The sequence below is a fragment of the Astyanax mexicanus genome, chromosome 1, assembly GCF_023375975.1.
Source record: "Astyanax mexicanus isolate ESR-SI-001 chromosome 1, AstMex3_surface, whole genome shotgun sequence".
Taxonomy (NCBI): domain Eukaryota; kingdom Metazoa; phylum Chordata; class Actinopteri; order Characiformes; family Acestrorhamphidae; genus Astyanax; species Astyanax mexicanus.
In genome coordinates, this window is record NC_064408.1 from 87095026 (window position 1) to 87108796 (window position 13771).

The following is a 13771-nucleotide window of genomic DNA, read 5'->3' on the forward strand; positions in this document are numbered from 1 at the left end:
CCGCAGCCAATCAGCGCGCAGTGGGTGGGGGAGCCTGCCCCAATACAGGTAGCAATAAAAACCGATCACCCTACCCGTATTCCGTCAAACCCCACCGTCTGCTCCGCCCACTCCGCGCTGATTGGCTGCAGCAGTCTGTCTCCTTTCCTGTCCGCCCACTGGACCCATGCTCAGACATGCCCCGCCCACTCCGCGCTGATTGACTGCGGTACTCTCTCTTCCTCAGTGTACTGTGAGTCTATTAAAGACACAGTGCCATCAAAGACACCATTTATTATTCTGAATAATGTAATTAATTTACTCTTTCTACAAAATTTTACATTCATAAAAAAAATATCTGAAGAATATTCCTAAATTGACCTTTTGTTTTAGCTAAAGTAGAATATATCACAAAAAGACAGCTAATTGTAAATAACCTAAAAATAATACATAAAAAACACGAGTATATACTATTATTTCAATTTCTAACTTATTCATAATTAATAACGAATATGTTAACATTTTGTAACTTAAAAAAATAAAATTGCCCTGTAAATGCTGCTGACTACAAAAAAAAAAAAAAACTATGACTAAAACATTCTATTTTCTATTCCCAACATGTAAAAATACAAATTAGTATACAGTACACTATTATAGGGAACAGGTTTTAACAAGTTAGTGAACAAGCTAGTGACAGCAGATTGCTTCACAAGCAATCTAAATGTTATTTTTATTTATTTTTTAGTTTTTTTTTTTTTTTGGGGGGGGGGGGGGGATTATATATCCACTGAGATACACAATTTGAACTGTAAAATGTAAATTTCAATATTTTTGTATAAACACATAACATAATAAATACATACTTTAATATATACATATTGAATTTGGACAAATCTTAAATTTTTGTTTTTTTTGTACTAAAGTCATCCAAAAAGTGAAGAAAAAAAACATGGAATTATGTAGTAATCAAAAAAGGGTTAAACCAGAATGTTTTGTTTTTTAGGCTCTTCAAAGTAAGCACCTCTTGCTTAAATAACAGCTTTACACGTCTTAGCATTTCCTCAGTCAGCTTTATGAGGCTTCCAGTTAACAGCCGTGCCTTATCAAGAGATATTTATTTTGTGCCCACTTAATGGTAAAGTGTTTCAGATCATCAATTTTGCATAGTTCTATTTGAGTATGGCAACAACTACTCAAAAGAGGAAATAAAAAAATACATAAATAATGAAAGGCAGCAAATCCAAGAACTTTGAAGGTATCCTTAAATGCAGTTGCACAGACCATCAAACATTATAATAAAACTGTCTCTCATTAGGACTGCCTCAGGAAAGGAAGACCAAGATTTACCTCTTTTGTGCAGGTAATTAGGTGCTGTTTATCAGAGTTACCAGCCTCAGAAACTGCAAGTTAACAGCACCTCACAAAAGAGCCACCTAAAAGTATTTTAGTTTGTTTAACACTGTTAAGTTACACTGTTAAATTATGTGTTTATTTAAAGTGTGTTATTGAATAGTTATTTACTTTACTTATTTATGTAGGAAATCAATGAGAAGGTGCGTCCAAACTTTTGACTGGTACTGTACATCAATAGAAATATGTGTGTGAACACATTGTATCTGACCTTAGTTTTTTTCCATTTTGCTCTTTATTGAACTGTTACTGCACATTCTCTCATTTGTATTTTATCATATTTATTCAGCATTCATCTTTGCATCTGCCTTTTCCTTGTCAGGATCACAGGGTGTCCACCGTCAACCTGAAATCAATGGGCAAAAAGCTGGAATGCCCCCTGAATGGATTACCACTGATATGTAATAGGAAGAATATTGCCGTTATTGCTGTTCAAAACACACTTCAACATGCTGCTAACTGCCCTTTATAACACCATATAATGCGTAACCTAAAAACTGTGTAATCTGAGTCATTTGTAAAAAGATCTGTTAATATTATTATTTAATCAGCTATACTCCAATTGAGGGCCACCATCAATGTTCTTCCCTGTTTAATTAAAGCCTGATTGATTAATGATTAGCTCAAATCGGCAGCAGAGCTCTCCAGACATGTAGAGCACAATCCTGGGGTGTGTTTTTCTTCTCTGGATACAAACTACCCACCTCTGAGAGTCACTGAAACTGTATGCAATGATTTTTATTTTATAAAGTTAAAATGCCATCAACACTACTGATGTCATATTTAGTGAATTCCACACTACAGCTCTGGAAAAAAAAAAGAGACCACTTAAAAATGATTAGTTTCTATGAAATTGAAAATCTCTGAAAAATAATAAATTGGAAGACGGATGATTACAAGCCATCAAAGTAAGCTAAACTGCTTGAATTTTTACAAAAGGAGTGGCATAAAGTTATCAAAAAGCAGCGTGTAAGACTGGTGGAGGAGAACATGCCAAGATGCATGAAAACTGCAATTATAAACCAGAGTTATTCCACCAAATATTTATTTCTGAACTCTTAAAATATTATAAATATCAACCTGTTTTCTTTGCATTATTTGAGGTCTAAAAGCTCTGCATCTTTTTGGTTATTTCAGTCATTTTTAATTTTCTGCAAATAAATGCTCTAAATGACAATATTTTTATTACATTTACAACAATGTTTATTTTACTCAAATATAAACCGATAAATAGCAAAATCAGAGAAACTGATTCAGAAACTGAAGTGGTCTCCAGAGCTGTATTTTAAGATGATTTTTGTAGCAAGGATATAGTTTTTTTTTTTTTTAGATCTGAATCACCCAATCTTTGGGAACACAGTGAGATCTTTTAACTAGATCAGTTAGTGACTGAATGCTGTCCTGCAGGCTAATTGAGCTCAACACTTCTGATCCTTTACCTTCTTAGAAACAAACAGCTCTAACCCCTCAGAGACCCCTGTGTAGCAGAGGGGTGTTGGGTGTAATGGGGTTGTTTGGGCAGATTAAACAGCGCCTTTAGGAACACTGCTCACCTGAGAGCATCATGAACAACTCTAAACCTTCAGCTTTTCTAAGAATAGAGAGCCTTTAACACTGGCTGTGCTTCTGTATATGAAGATTTACAGCTCAAATTAAACACTTTTTGAGGGCAGGTCTTTAGACCTGATTTTGAAGAAAATGGCATCAGTCAGAAACTCAATGAAAATAAGTTTTTATGTAATAGAGTGTTTATTATCACAGAACTCCAAGAACATACAGAAAAAAATTAAATATACAATTATACAAAATGCAATACATGCATTAACTGTCAATGCAATGTTAAAGAAACTTCAAACCCTCTGATTTTTGTACATTTCTGAAACCTAGATATGAGAAACTGGATTCACCAAAGCATTTCTACAAACAAATTCATGAATGTTTTAAATGCATTTTTTTCTTCACTCAGAAAACAGATATTAATATATTTATTAGCTGTAGCATATTGGTTACATAAGCAATCTATCAAACTTGATTAAATCACTGTTTCTAAATCATGCCCCAATGCCCCCCCCCCCCCCTGTACATTTACTTCCCTTTCTCCCAACACACCTAATTTAACTAAATGAAGTTACAAGAAAGTGTGTTAAAGCAGGGAAACCCCACAAACAGAATTGAACACAAAACACTGCAATAAATGCTTATTGAGACAATTACATAGATAATTCATGAGAACTGGAAGTAATAGTGTCTTCATTTTTGAGTGTATGCACCTACCAAACTGTGAATGGCTGACATATTTAACTAAATCCTAATAATACAGAAAAAGGGTCCATGAGGGAAAACTTACGTGTACATGCATTCCTTAGAAAAACATCACTGCTGCCCTCTAGTGTGCAGCTTTCAGCACACTGAAAAAAGACAGTTAATCTCTCTCTCTCCCCCACACACAAATATTAATTTAATACTAATACATATACTCACACAAAACAGATATTTGATTACATTCTTTACACAAATATACACGAAGAAACACCAATGAACTACAAACAAACAACTTTACCTCCCCCAATCAACTTCACTGACCACAGTTCATGTAATTGTAGTTCTATAATTACAGACTGTATTCCTTTTGTGTCTCTGCATACTTTATTTTGTTCCTTTTACCCAGTTCATCAATGGTAGGGACCCCACAGAGCAGCTATAATTTCTGTTACATGCTCCGATTTGTTACGTACGTTGTGTATGTGTGAAATCAGACTGTGGTACCGAAAATAAGCAAACAGTGTTTAACACAGCACATGGAAAATGAAGACAAACTGAGATTCTATTTATACATTATATTATATGATCTGTCTCTGGATTGCAGCTTGGTGATGCTTCAAAAGACACACTTAAGAAATCTTTATAAAAACAGGTCTCTTGCCTGGAAAAAAGTACATTTATACAGTAGTATAAGGGACTTTGGGCACCCCTGACAATTTTTATGAATTTCCTTTAGAAATCAATAATTGTCCGGATAAGTAATTTAAGTTAAATATATAATATAGAATATGATAACAGTGATATTTAAGAAGTAAAATGAAGTTTATAGGATTTACCAAAAGTGTGCAATAATTATTTAAACAAAATTAGGCAGGTGCATAAATTTGGGGATCCTTGTCATTTTATTGACTTGAACACATTTTGGAAAAATGTATTTGGTAAGATCATTTACCCTTGACTTACATACGTAGGTGAATCCTATTATAAGAAATAGTTAAGGAGCCAATTGCAATTTTTTTCTCCTCTTCGCATCTTCTCTGAAGAGTGGCAACATGGGAGCCTCAAAACAACACTTAAATGACCTAAAAACAAAGATTGTTCAACATTATGGTTTAGAAGAAGGATACAAAAAGCTATCTCAGAGATTTCAGCGGTCAGTTTCCACTGTGAGGAACATCGTGGGAAAATAGAAGAACCACAGACACAGTTCTAGTTAAGACTCAAAGTGACGGGTCAAGAAAAATCTCAGATAAGCAGAGGAGAAGGATGGTGAGAACCGTTATAGTCAACCCATAAACCAGCTCCAAAGACCTACATCATCATCTTGCTGCAGATGGTGTCACTGTGCATCGTTCAGTTATTCAGTAAACTTTACACAAGGAGAGGCTGTGTGGAAGAGTAATGCAGAGAAAGCCTTTTCTAAGCACACGCCACAAACAGAGTCAGAAAAAAAAAAAAAACATTCCAAGGCAAACACTTGCTACCCACAGTAAAAATTTGGTGGCGGTCCCATCATGCAGTGGGGCTGTGTGGTCAGTGCAGGTACGGGAATCTTGTTTAAGTTGAAAGTCGCATGGATTCCAATCAATATCAGTTTATTCTTGAGAACAATGTTGAAGAATCAGTGAGAAAGTTGAAGTTGAGCCGGGGCTGGATACTTCAAAAAGACAACGACCTTAAAAACTGCTCAAAATCTACTAAAGCATTCATACAGAGGAACAATTACAATGTTCTGGAATGATCATCTCAGTCCCCAGACCTTAATATTACTTAAAAACTGTGGTGTGATTTAAAGAGGACTGTTCATGCTCAGAAACCATCAAACCTGACGGAACTGGAGATGTTTTGTAAAGAAGAATGGTCCAAAATACCTTCAACCAGAAGTCAGACTCTCATTTGAAGTTATAGGAAGAGTTTAGAGGCTGTTTTTCTGCAAAAGGAGAATCTACTGACTATTAAGGTAATTTAACTGTTGGGGATCCGAACCATCAATGATTTATAAAGAAAATCATGAAAATTATCAGCAGTTTCCATCAACAGGCTGGATGGAAACTGTGAAGTGGAATCATGTAAGGAATGCCATGGTCAGTAATGTAATTATTATTAACTAAAACTAAACTAACGTTAAAAACTGTATAGTATTAACAATAGACTAATTTTATTAGTAGTAATTATAAATATACCCCTACAATCCCACATATAAAATAAAAGTAAACAATTAACTAATTAAAGTTAAAGAGTTCCATGTTTAAAATAGTAATAAATACCAGTAAAGAGTGAACAATTTCCAGTACTGAAGGGGCGTTAGAAAGATCCTACTGCTGTGGATTTTCAGATTTAGTGATGCTCTCAAAAGCATGCCAAGTGCACCCCCACATCTGCCTGCTAAACAAGAACGAGTTATAACGTCAATAAAACACTTAATTTCATTTCTCCAACTTCAATTATAAAGCACATTTATACACATCAGCCCCACATGTTAAACCTAAATAAGAAACAAAAACAAAATGGTACAATGTTTTTTTTTACTAAAAGCCATTCAAACTGTTCGCAAATATGCAAAAATTATTTTTTTTTTTACATCTATTATTTTAAGTTTTAGTCGAGTCGAAATGAACTTCGACTAAGGCCAATTTATTATTATATTCTTTCTTGTCACCGACTACTGTTTCCGTTACAGCTCCAGACACCATTCTTACATCAAACCCAATTACTAAATAAGCCTTAAAAAACAAAGACCTGTCCTTGAAACATGGAGACTTTCGTTATATCAATATCAGCGTGCCTTCTGGGTGCTCACATGTCCAGGTTTAATTATAAATACTTTAATTTAATAATTTTTAAAATGTTTTGATTGGAAGAGATCATCTACCTGACCATTTTGTTCATTATACAGTAGTAAGTAGTTTGTAGCAACCAGTTTGTTAATCTTACTATTACAGATCATGTTGTGTTTGTTGTGATGGTAATGGAATTAACATTAATGTAGTTAGACATACTGGACTAATACTGTTCTCAGTCAGCGCTCGCATCACATCTAATTTCTGATCCAGACTGAGTCTAGTATTTTTTTATTCTGAAGCTCTCACTGCAGCTTGGGGGTGAAGTGGACAATATTATTTTTAGTTCAGCTTAGCAGGAAACAGCGCTGAGCTTTAGTACTGCATTTTGATGGAAATGCAAATCATTTCTTTCTAAAAATACACACACACACACACCACACCACAATTTTATCCAATATTTGTTGAAATATTACACTTACTGAACAAACTGGGTATTCAGTAGAAAAAAAATCTGCTTTGGCTTTTGTGCTGGTTGCACAAATCTAAAGTCTGTCTGAGACATGATTGTTCTGGGAGAAGGGGCAGGTCTAACAATTGAGTAGGTGTCTCTGCTGTATAAACTCTGATTGCAAATTGGCTTTATTTCTATTGGACAAAAATGGAAATGGAAGCAGAATATTTATGTAAAGTACAATGAACAGTATTTCACAAGAGCTACATCAAAGTACAGTGGAAAATGATCAACACATTGCCAGTTTATGGTTAAAAAAAGAGAAAATATTGAATACTATTGACTCTCGTGCTCTTCATGGACATACTGGGTGGAGGAGAAATGGACATCACGGAGACCTGAGCCATGCTGTTGAGGGACACATTTTATGGTCAGATCACTGGGCCAAAGTTTCTCCCATAGGGCAAACCTCTTTATGCAGCTCCTGATCCTCAGTGGTGAGTCGATACCGACGGTGGTTGGAGGAATGACAGATCACAGACACAGTGACAGAATATATGTTGATGCTGCTTTAGAGTGTTTCTCCAGAGTAGCGAAAGTCCAAAAAAGCTCTGTGCAGTTAACACAACATGCATTAAGTGGTAACTTGAGACGCTTGAGACAAAACAAATGGATGTGCACTACATTGCTGTAGCTGCCGTTTACTAATATTGTTCATTGAATTGTGGAAGGTGGTAGTGCCTCAAAATCACTTTGTTTTGAACACAATATCAACAGCGGATTAAGAAGCAAATTACGATCTATTTGTTTTGTCTTTATAGTAAGAGGAGATATCTGGAACTACAGTAGTCCTTAATCCAAACGTGTAATAAACAGAACTATTGCCAAAATACGCTATATTACCAAAAACATTCGCTTGTCTGCCTTCACACGCATATGAACTTGAGGAATATCCTATTCTTAATCCATAGGGTTTGATAATGATGACGGTCTACTCTTTGCAGCTACAATGGCTTCTTCTCTTCTGTGAAGACGTTCCACAAGGTTTAGGAGTGTGTTTATTAGATTTTTTGACCATTCTTTCAGAAGCACATTTGTAAGGTCAGACACTTTTGTTGGACGAGAAGACCTGGCTCACAGTCTCAGCTGTAATTCATCCAAATGCGTTATTTCGGTTGAGTTCAGGACTCTGAGCAGGCCAGTCAAGTTCTTCTACTTCATACTTATTCATCCATGTTTTAATGGAGCATGCTTTGTGCACTGGTGTGCAGACATGTTAGAACAAGTAGGCGGCATCCACAAACCATTCCTGAAAAGTTGGGAGTATGAAATTTTTCAAAATCTCATTGCATGGTGAAGCATTGAGAGTACCTTTCACTGACACTGTAAGCTCTGCGCAGGTTCTAGTGGAAAACTCAAAAGCATGTCGCTCTTACCTCAGCCAATCACCAACTTTCATATGTCCTTATATAACCTCCCTCATATGTGTTCTCCTCAAGTTGCAGACGTGTTTTTGCCCTCCTTCCTCCCCATTGTTTGGTCCCTCCGGTTGTCTAGGGCAGCGTTTCTCAACCTTTTTTCTATCACGTCACCCTTTAAATATATGCGAGATGTCAAGGCACCCCAGTACTTCAGGTGAGAACCGCGGGGGGGGGGGCGGGGGTGGTGGGGGGGTTGTGCTGGCGCAGTACTTCAGGGGAGAACGGGAGGGGGGGGGGTGCTGGCGCAGTACTTCAGGTGAGAACGAGGGGTGTTGCTGGCGGAATATGAAATAAAATAGCGCGTCACAATTAGCGCGATTAGTGCTGCCTGTGAATTGGGACACACCCCGACACGAGCTGACTCTGGAAGGGAAATATGCACGTGAGGCGCAATACTTTGACGGCACCCCCGATGAAGCCAGACGGCACCCCAGGGTGCCGCGGCACCCTGGTTGAGAAACACTGGTCTAGGGGATAAGTTCCACCCCCGCTTTACCTATGCAGCAAGATCTGCAAGGATCCAGATGTTACAGACTTGTGATAGGGCCTTTGCCAGACTTTATATTTGCTAATACTAATCGTTATAAATACTCAATTGAGATTAAAACTTGTCTTATTGCACATTTGTCTCTAGAGGGCCTAAGGGTCCAACTCCAACTCCTGAAAGACAACCCCATACCATAATCCCCCCTCCACCGAACTTTACACTTGGCACAGTTCAGTCAGACAATTACCGTTCTCCTGGCAACCTCCAAACTCAGACTCATCCATCGGACAGACAGTCAGAGAGGCCGTCAGGGAACACGTCTCCACTGCTCTTGAGTCCAGTAGTGGCGTGTGTTACACCATTGCATCAGGCGTTCTGCATGGCATTTGGTGATGTACGGCTTGGATAGAGCTGATCGGCTTTGGCAGCGTTGCCGTCATTCCCAACCGCTATGTTATAACATCACTGACTGTCAGATGACTGTGGAAAATTTAGTATTGAGAAAATTCCACAACTGGACTTCCACAGATGACATCCTATCACTGTACCTGGACACTGGAATTCACTGAGCTCCTGAGAACGACCAGTTCTTTCACTAATGTTTGTAGAAGCAGTCTGAATGCCTGGGTGCTTGGTTTTATACACATGTGGCCATGGAAATCAACAGTTATGGAGTGAACACTTGTGGCAATATAATGTAACTGCACGTATAAAAACTAATATAACTCTGGTTAAATATTATGTAGAATTCAGAGGCAGTTCCAAAGCAGTTTCATATGGCTTAACATACCAAAATTATTCCATCATTTCAAAAACTATAAAACAATTGTGTGCTGTGCACTAACCAACCCAAAACAGGTAACTTAGGACAGTATCTCTCCTACTGTTCCACACATTATTGTATCTTTTAATTTAATAATGTTATAAGTTAATTTAATTAATTAATTTAATAAGTTAAAACTTAACATTTATTAAAAACCCTGAGGATAAAAGAGGGGCTGTACTTGTCAGAACAGTTTACATCATACAAGAATCAATTCTCACAGAAAATAAATGTTCAGTAAAACCAAATCCAGTCGTTTGTGATTTATAATCAAGCTTTAATCACTTTGGAAGTGAACAGAGCAAGTATTTTTGCTGACTTCCATCAGACAGAAAAATAATTTACTCTTTTGTTCAAAAACAAACAAAAAACATTCAAAATAATAGAGAAACAGTACACTGTTTATTACTTCATTAAAACAAACAATTATTTTAAAAGTCATTTTAAAACACTACCTAAATGTTTTACACTCAAACTTTTTGTGTAGGTTTATTTTCACACAGTTTAGCTGCGATGATTTAATTTACGCTGTCTGACTATAGACTGCTCCTTACCTCTTGGCTTTGAGAGTATATTTACACTACTGGGGGACACAAATGTGCCTGCAGTCATGTATTCCTATTAAGGACACAACACAAAAAGACTTATAATACCAGTACACGTGTTACTATTATCTATAGTGGGCAGGTCCCCAGCTGCTTTGACACAGACTTCAAACAGTAACACAGGACAAGAGGTTTACACTGATATTTTTACAGTCATACAATTCTCAAAGACTGAACAGTACACACCTACCATCTTCCTGGGATGCAGTCGATTCTTGATAGTTGTTCATATAAATCCAGCAAAAGCTCAGGTAAAAGTCCAGGACTTCATGGTAGACCACTGATAAAACCCATCACTCAGGCGTCATCCCTCTTCACAAAAATGCTGGAGACACATCTGGAGCTCAGAACCACAGACTTGAGACCCTCTTAGTTTCAGCAGCTGAAGGCTCTGCTAAGCTCCAAGCCTATTTTGACCCATTTCCACCTGAAATTACATACTCACATTTGAAGGCTTATCACTCCAATACTAAATAATTCAGAGTCAATTCTATGAATTAATATAACTAAGAAGCCTTTACACAATTCATTTAAGACACTTTAATTATTCAATTGAACATGTAATGGCCAAAATATGGTAAAAAACAGGAAGATTTTTAGGCGCTTTTCAGATTTTCTATTTTATTTTTTTATTTCCAGACACATAAAATGAACTATTTATATGGATGAAGTGTTTTGGCAGCTCTACATTGTGCTATAATGTGTTTCCAATCATCATATAAAATCATAAACTGCTGCCTCTTACTGGTCAGATTTTATTGTGATCTGAAGCAGTAATGGTATTTTCTTTCTCCAAAGGACTGGAAACTTTATAATGATTAAAACTACCACTTTTATAACTCATTTTGCAGTAATAAGGCTGTTTTTGTGTGGTCTACTCCTATACAAACAGAAAACCGCAGTGTCTCTTTAATAGAGAGCTTCCTGCAGAGTGAGAAGCCTCTGAGAGAGTCTCTGTGCCCAAGCAGCCCCCGCCCCTCCTTCCAGCTGGCTGAGCTCGACACCTGATTGGCTGACAGACTCCAGTTGCATATCATCACGTCCAGTAGAGTCTGCTGAGTAATCTGACACCGCACACGTGCCGGAGCGTCGAATAAAACGCTTTTAATGAGGAGTTAAAGTTTATATTAATTTCTTTCCGCCTGAAATGATTTCAAGCTCTGAGTGGATATAAATGGGGATTACAGGAGACTGCATTGATGGATTCTCTTAAATTTGGACGCGCTGGTGGGGGTTGGAGGGGTGTGTGGTAACCCCAGGACGAAACCCGAGCAGATTTTAACTGTAAACACACACTCTTTCAGCTCTAATTCAGGAACCGTACATCCTACAGTAAAACTGAGCACAGTTCCGGAATCCGGAGGGGCAGACGGTGTATATCATGTCCGCATCCGACCAAATATAGACGTACGATAAACGCAAATATGAAAGATATGAATCATAACTTTATGAAACTAGGCATATTTCGCCATAAATGTTTATATTCTGAAAGGAGATAATACTGCTAAATAGGCTAGATAATTGAAAAGCAGAGATTCTAAGCTTTAAAATGGTATATTGGGTGTCTATATTGAGCCTATAATTGTTCATAACTATTCATAAACACAGCCAGATATGATTTTTCATAAATTTCTGGCCCGCCGGCGGGCCAGGGCGTGTTAAGAGGTTAACAGAGTCAAATCTGACAGGAATTGAAAATAACCTTCCTAAAGTGTAAGCAAGCAGAATCAATAATTGGTTTAATGACCCAGATTTTTAAAATCACTGCTTTCATGTGTCTCGGCATGCTCTTCACCAGTCTTTCACACTGCTTTTGGGTGACCTTATGCCACTCCAAGCAGTCCATCCATATTCCTCTGGATTAAACTCCAAAGGTTTTCAATGGGGTTCAGGGCTGGACATTGGGCTAGCCATGACAGGGTCTTGAACTGGTGGTCCCTAATCCACACATTGATTGATCTAGCTGTGTGGAACTGAGCATTGTCCTGCTAGAAAAACAGTCCTCAGAGTGAGGGAACATTGCCAGAGCAGAAGAAAGCAAGTTTTCTTCCAGGATAACCTTGTATGTGGCTTGATTTATGCGTCATTCGCAAAGACCAAACTGCACAAATCTAGCCTTGCTGAAGCATCCTCAGAACATTACAGATCCTCCACCAAATGTCACAGTGGGTGCAAGTTCACCTCTGCAGGTCTCCATCTAAACAGTTGATGGCCAGGTGTTAATGGACTCATCAGAGAAAGTGATCTTACTCCAGTAATCTGCAGTTAAATTCTAATGATGGTTTGGAAACTTTATCCTGGCTCTTTTTTGGTCCTTTCTATAATTTGAGTCCTGCCTCTAAGAGATTGTTTTGAACAGTTTTTTCCATGCACTTCAGCCCAGTGGCCATTTGCCATTATTTTTATAGGTTACTTGATGTTATCCTGCCGTTGCTGATTGACATTCAATAAGTTGGCAGTCAATATCCAGACCCGAACCCCACTGAAAAACCTCTGAATGTTATCATGTAAAATGCAAGTTGGTCACAAGTTCATCAAACAAATCTGAACTGCTTGAATTTTTGAGCCAGGAGTGGAATAAGGTCAACTCATTTTCTGCAAATAAATGCTTTAAATTACAATATTTTTATTTGCAACTTTTAAATGTTGTCAGTGGTTTATAGAGGAAAAAAAAACAATGTTCATTTTACTCAAACATATACCTATAAATAGTTAAATCAGAGAAAATGATTATTTTGAAGTGGTCTAATGTTTTCCAGAGCTGTATGTCTTAACTGTGGTAGTGCTACCATTAGCTTGCTATAGTTATTGTTGCCATTGTTTTACTGAGAGATGCTCTACGTAGATGGGAAAAATAAGGTATTTTTATGTAAATATGGGAACAATGTTGGAACAAACATGCCTGAATCTGCTGTGAGCAGACAAGAAGCTTATGTGAAAAATATTTACTTTAACTGTTCGGTATTATCAATGGCCCTTCTGTCAGACCAAAAATTACATTGTACATGTATTTTTTTAAGGAAATATAAAGTCACAAAAAAAAGAAAATAAACAGGCTAACTTTTGAACCAACATTTCTTATTTTTTTGTTGTTTTTTTTCTTCAACAAATTATTCCTGTAAATTACCAGACTACTAGTTATAATAATAACATTTGAGTAAATTCTGGTACATGTAAGAGATGTGTTTTTTTATGCATCATTATTGTCTTCATTAAGCTAATGATTTTGTAACAACCATTATTACTTAATCTCTATTAGAAAGTAAATTAGAAACTCCTGTACTCCACAATGCAGCCTGTACATCACTCTAATTACATTTCTTGCAGTACATTAAAAGAAAAGTATATTTGCCAGTGATTACTCTAAATGATTGCATAAAATCCAAATATAACCATTTAAAAGACCTAAAATATGACAGCAGTTACCTGTTGATTTTTTTGGTTGCAAAAATCCCTGAAGTGCACACTACACAGCATATTTGCCAGTGTT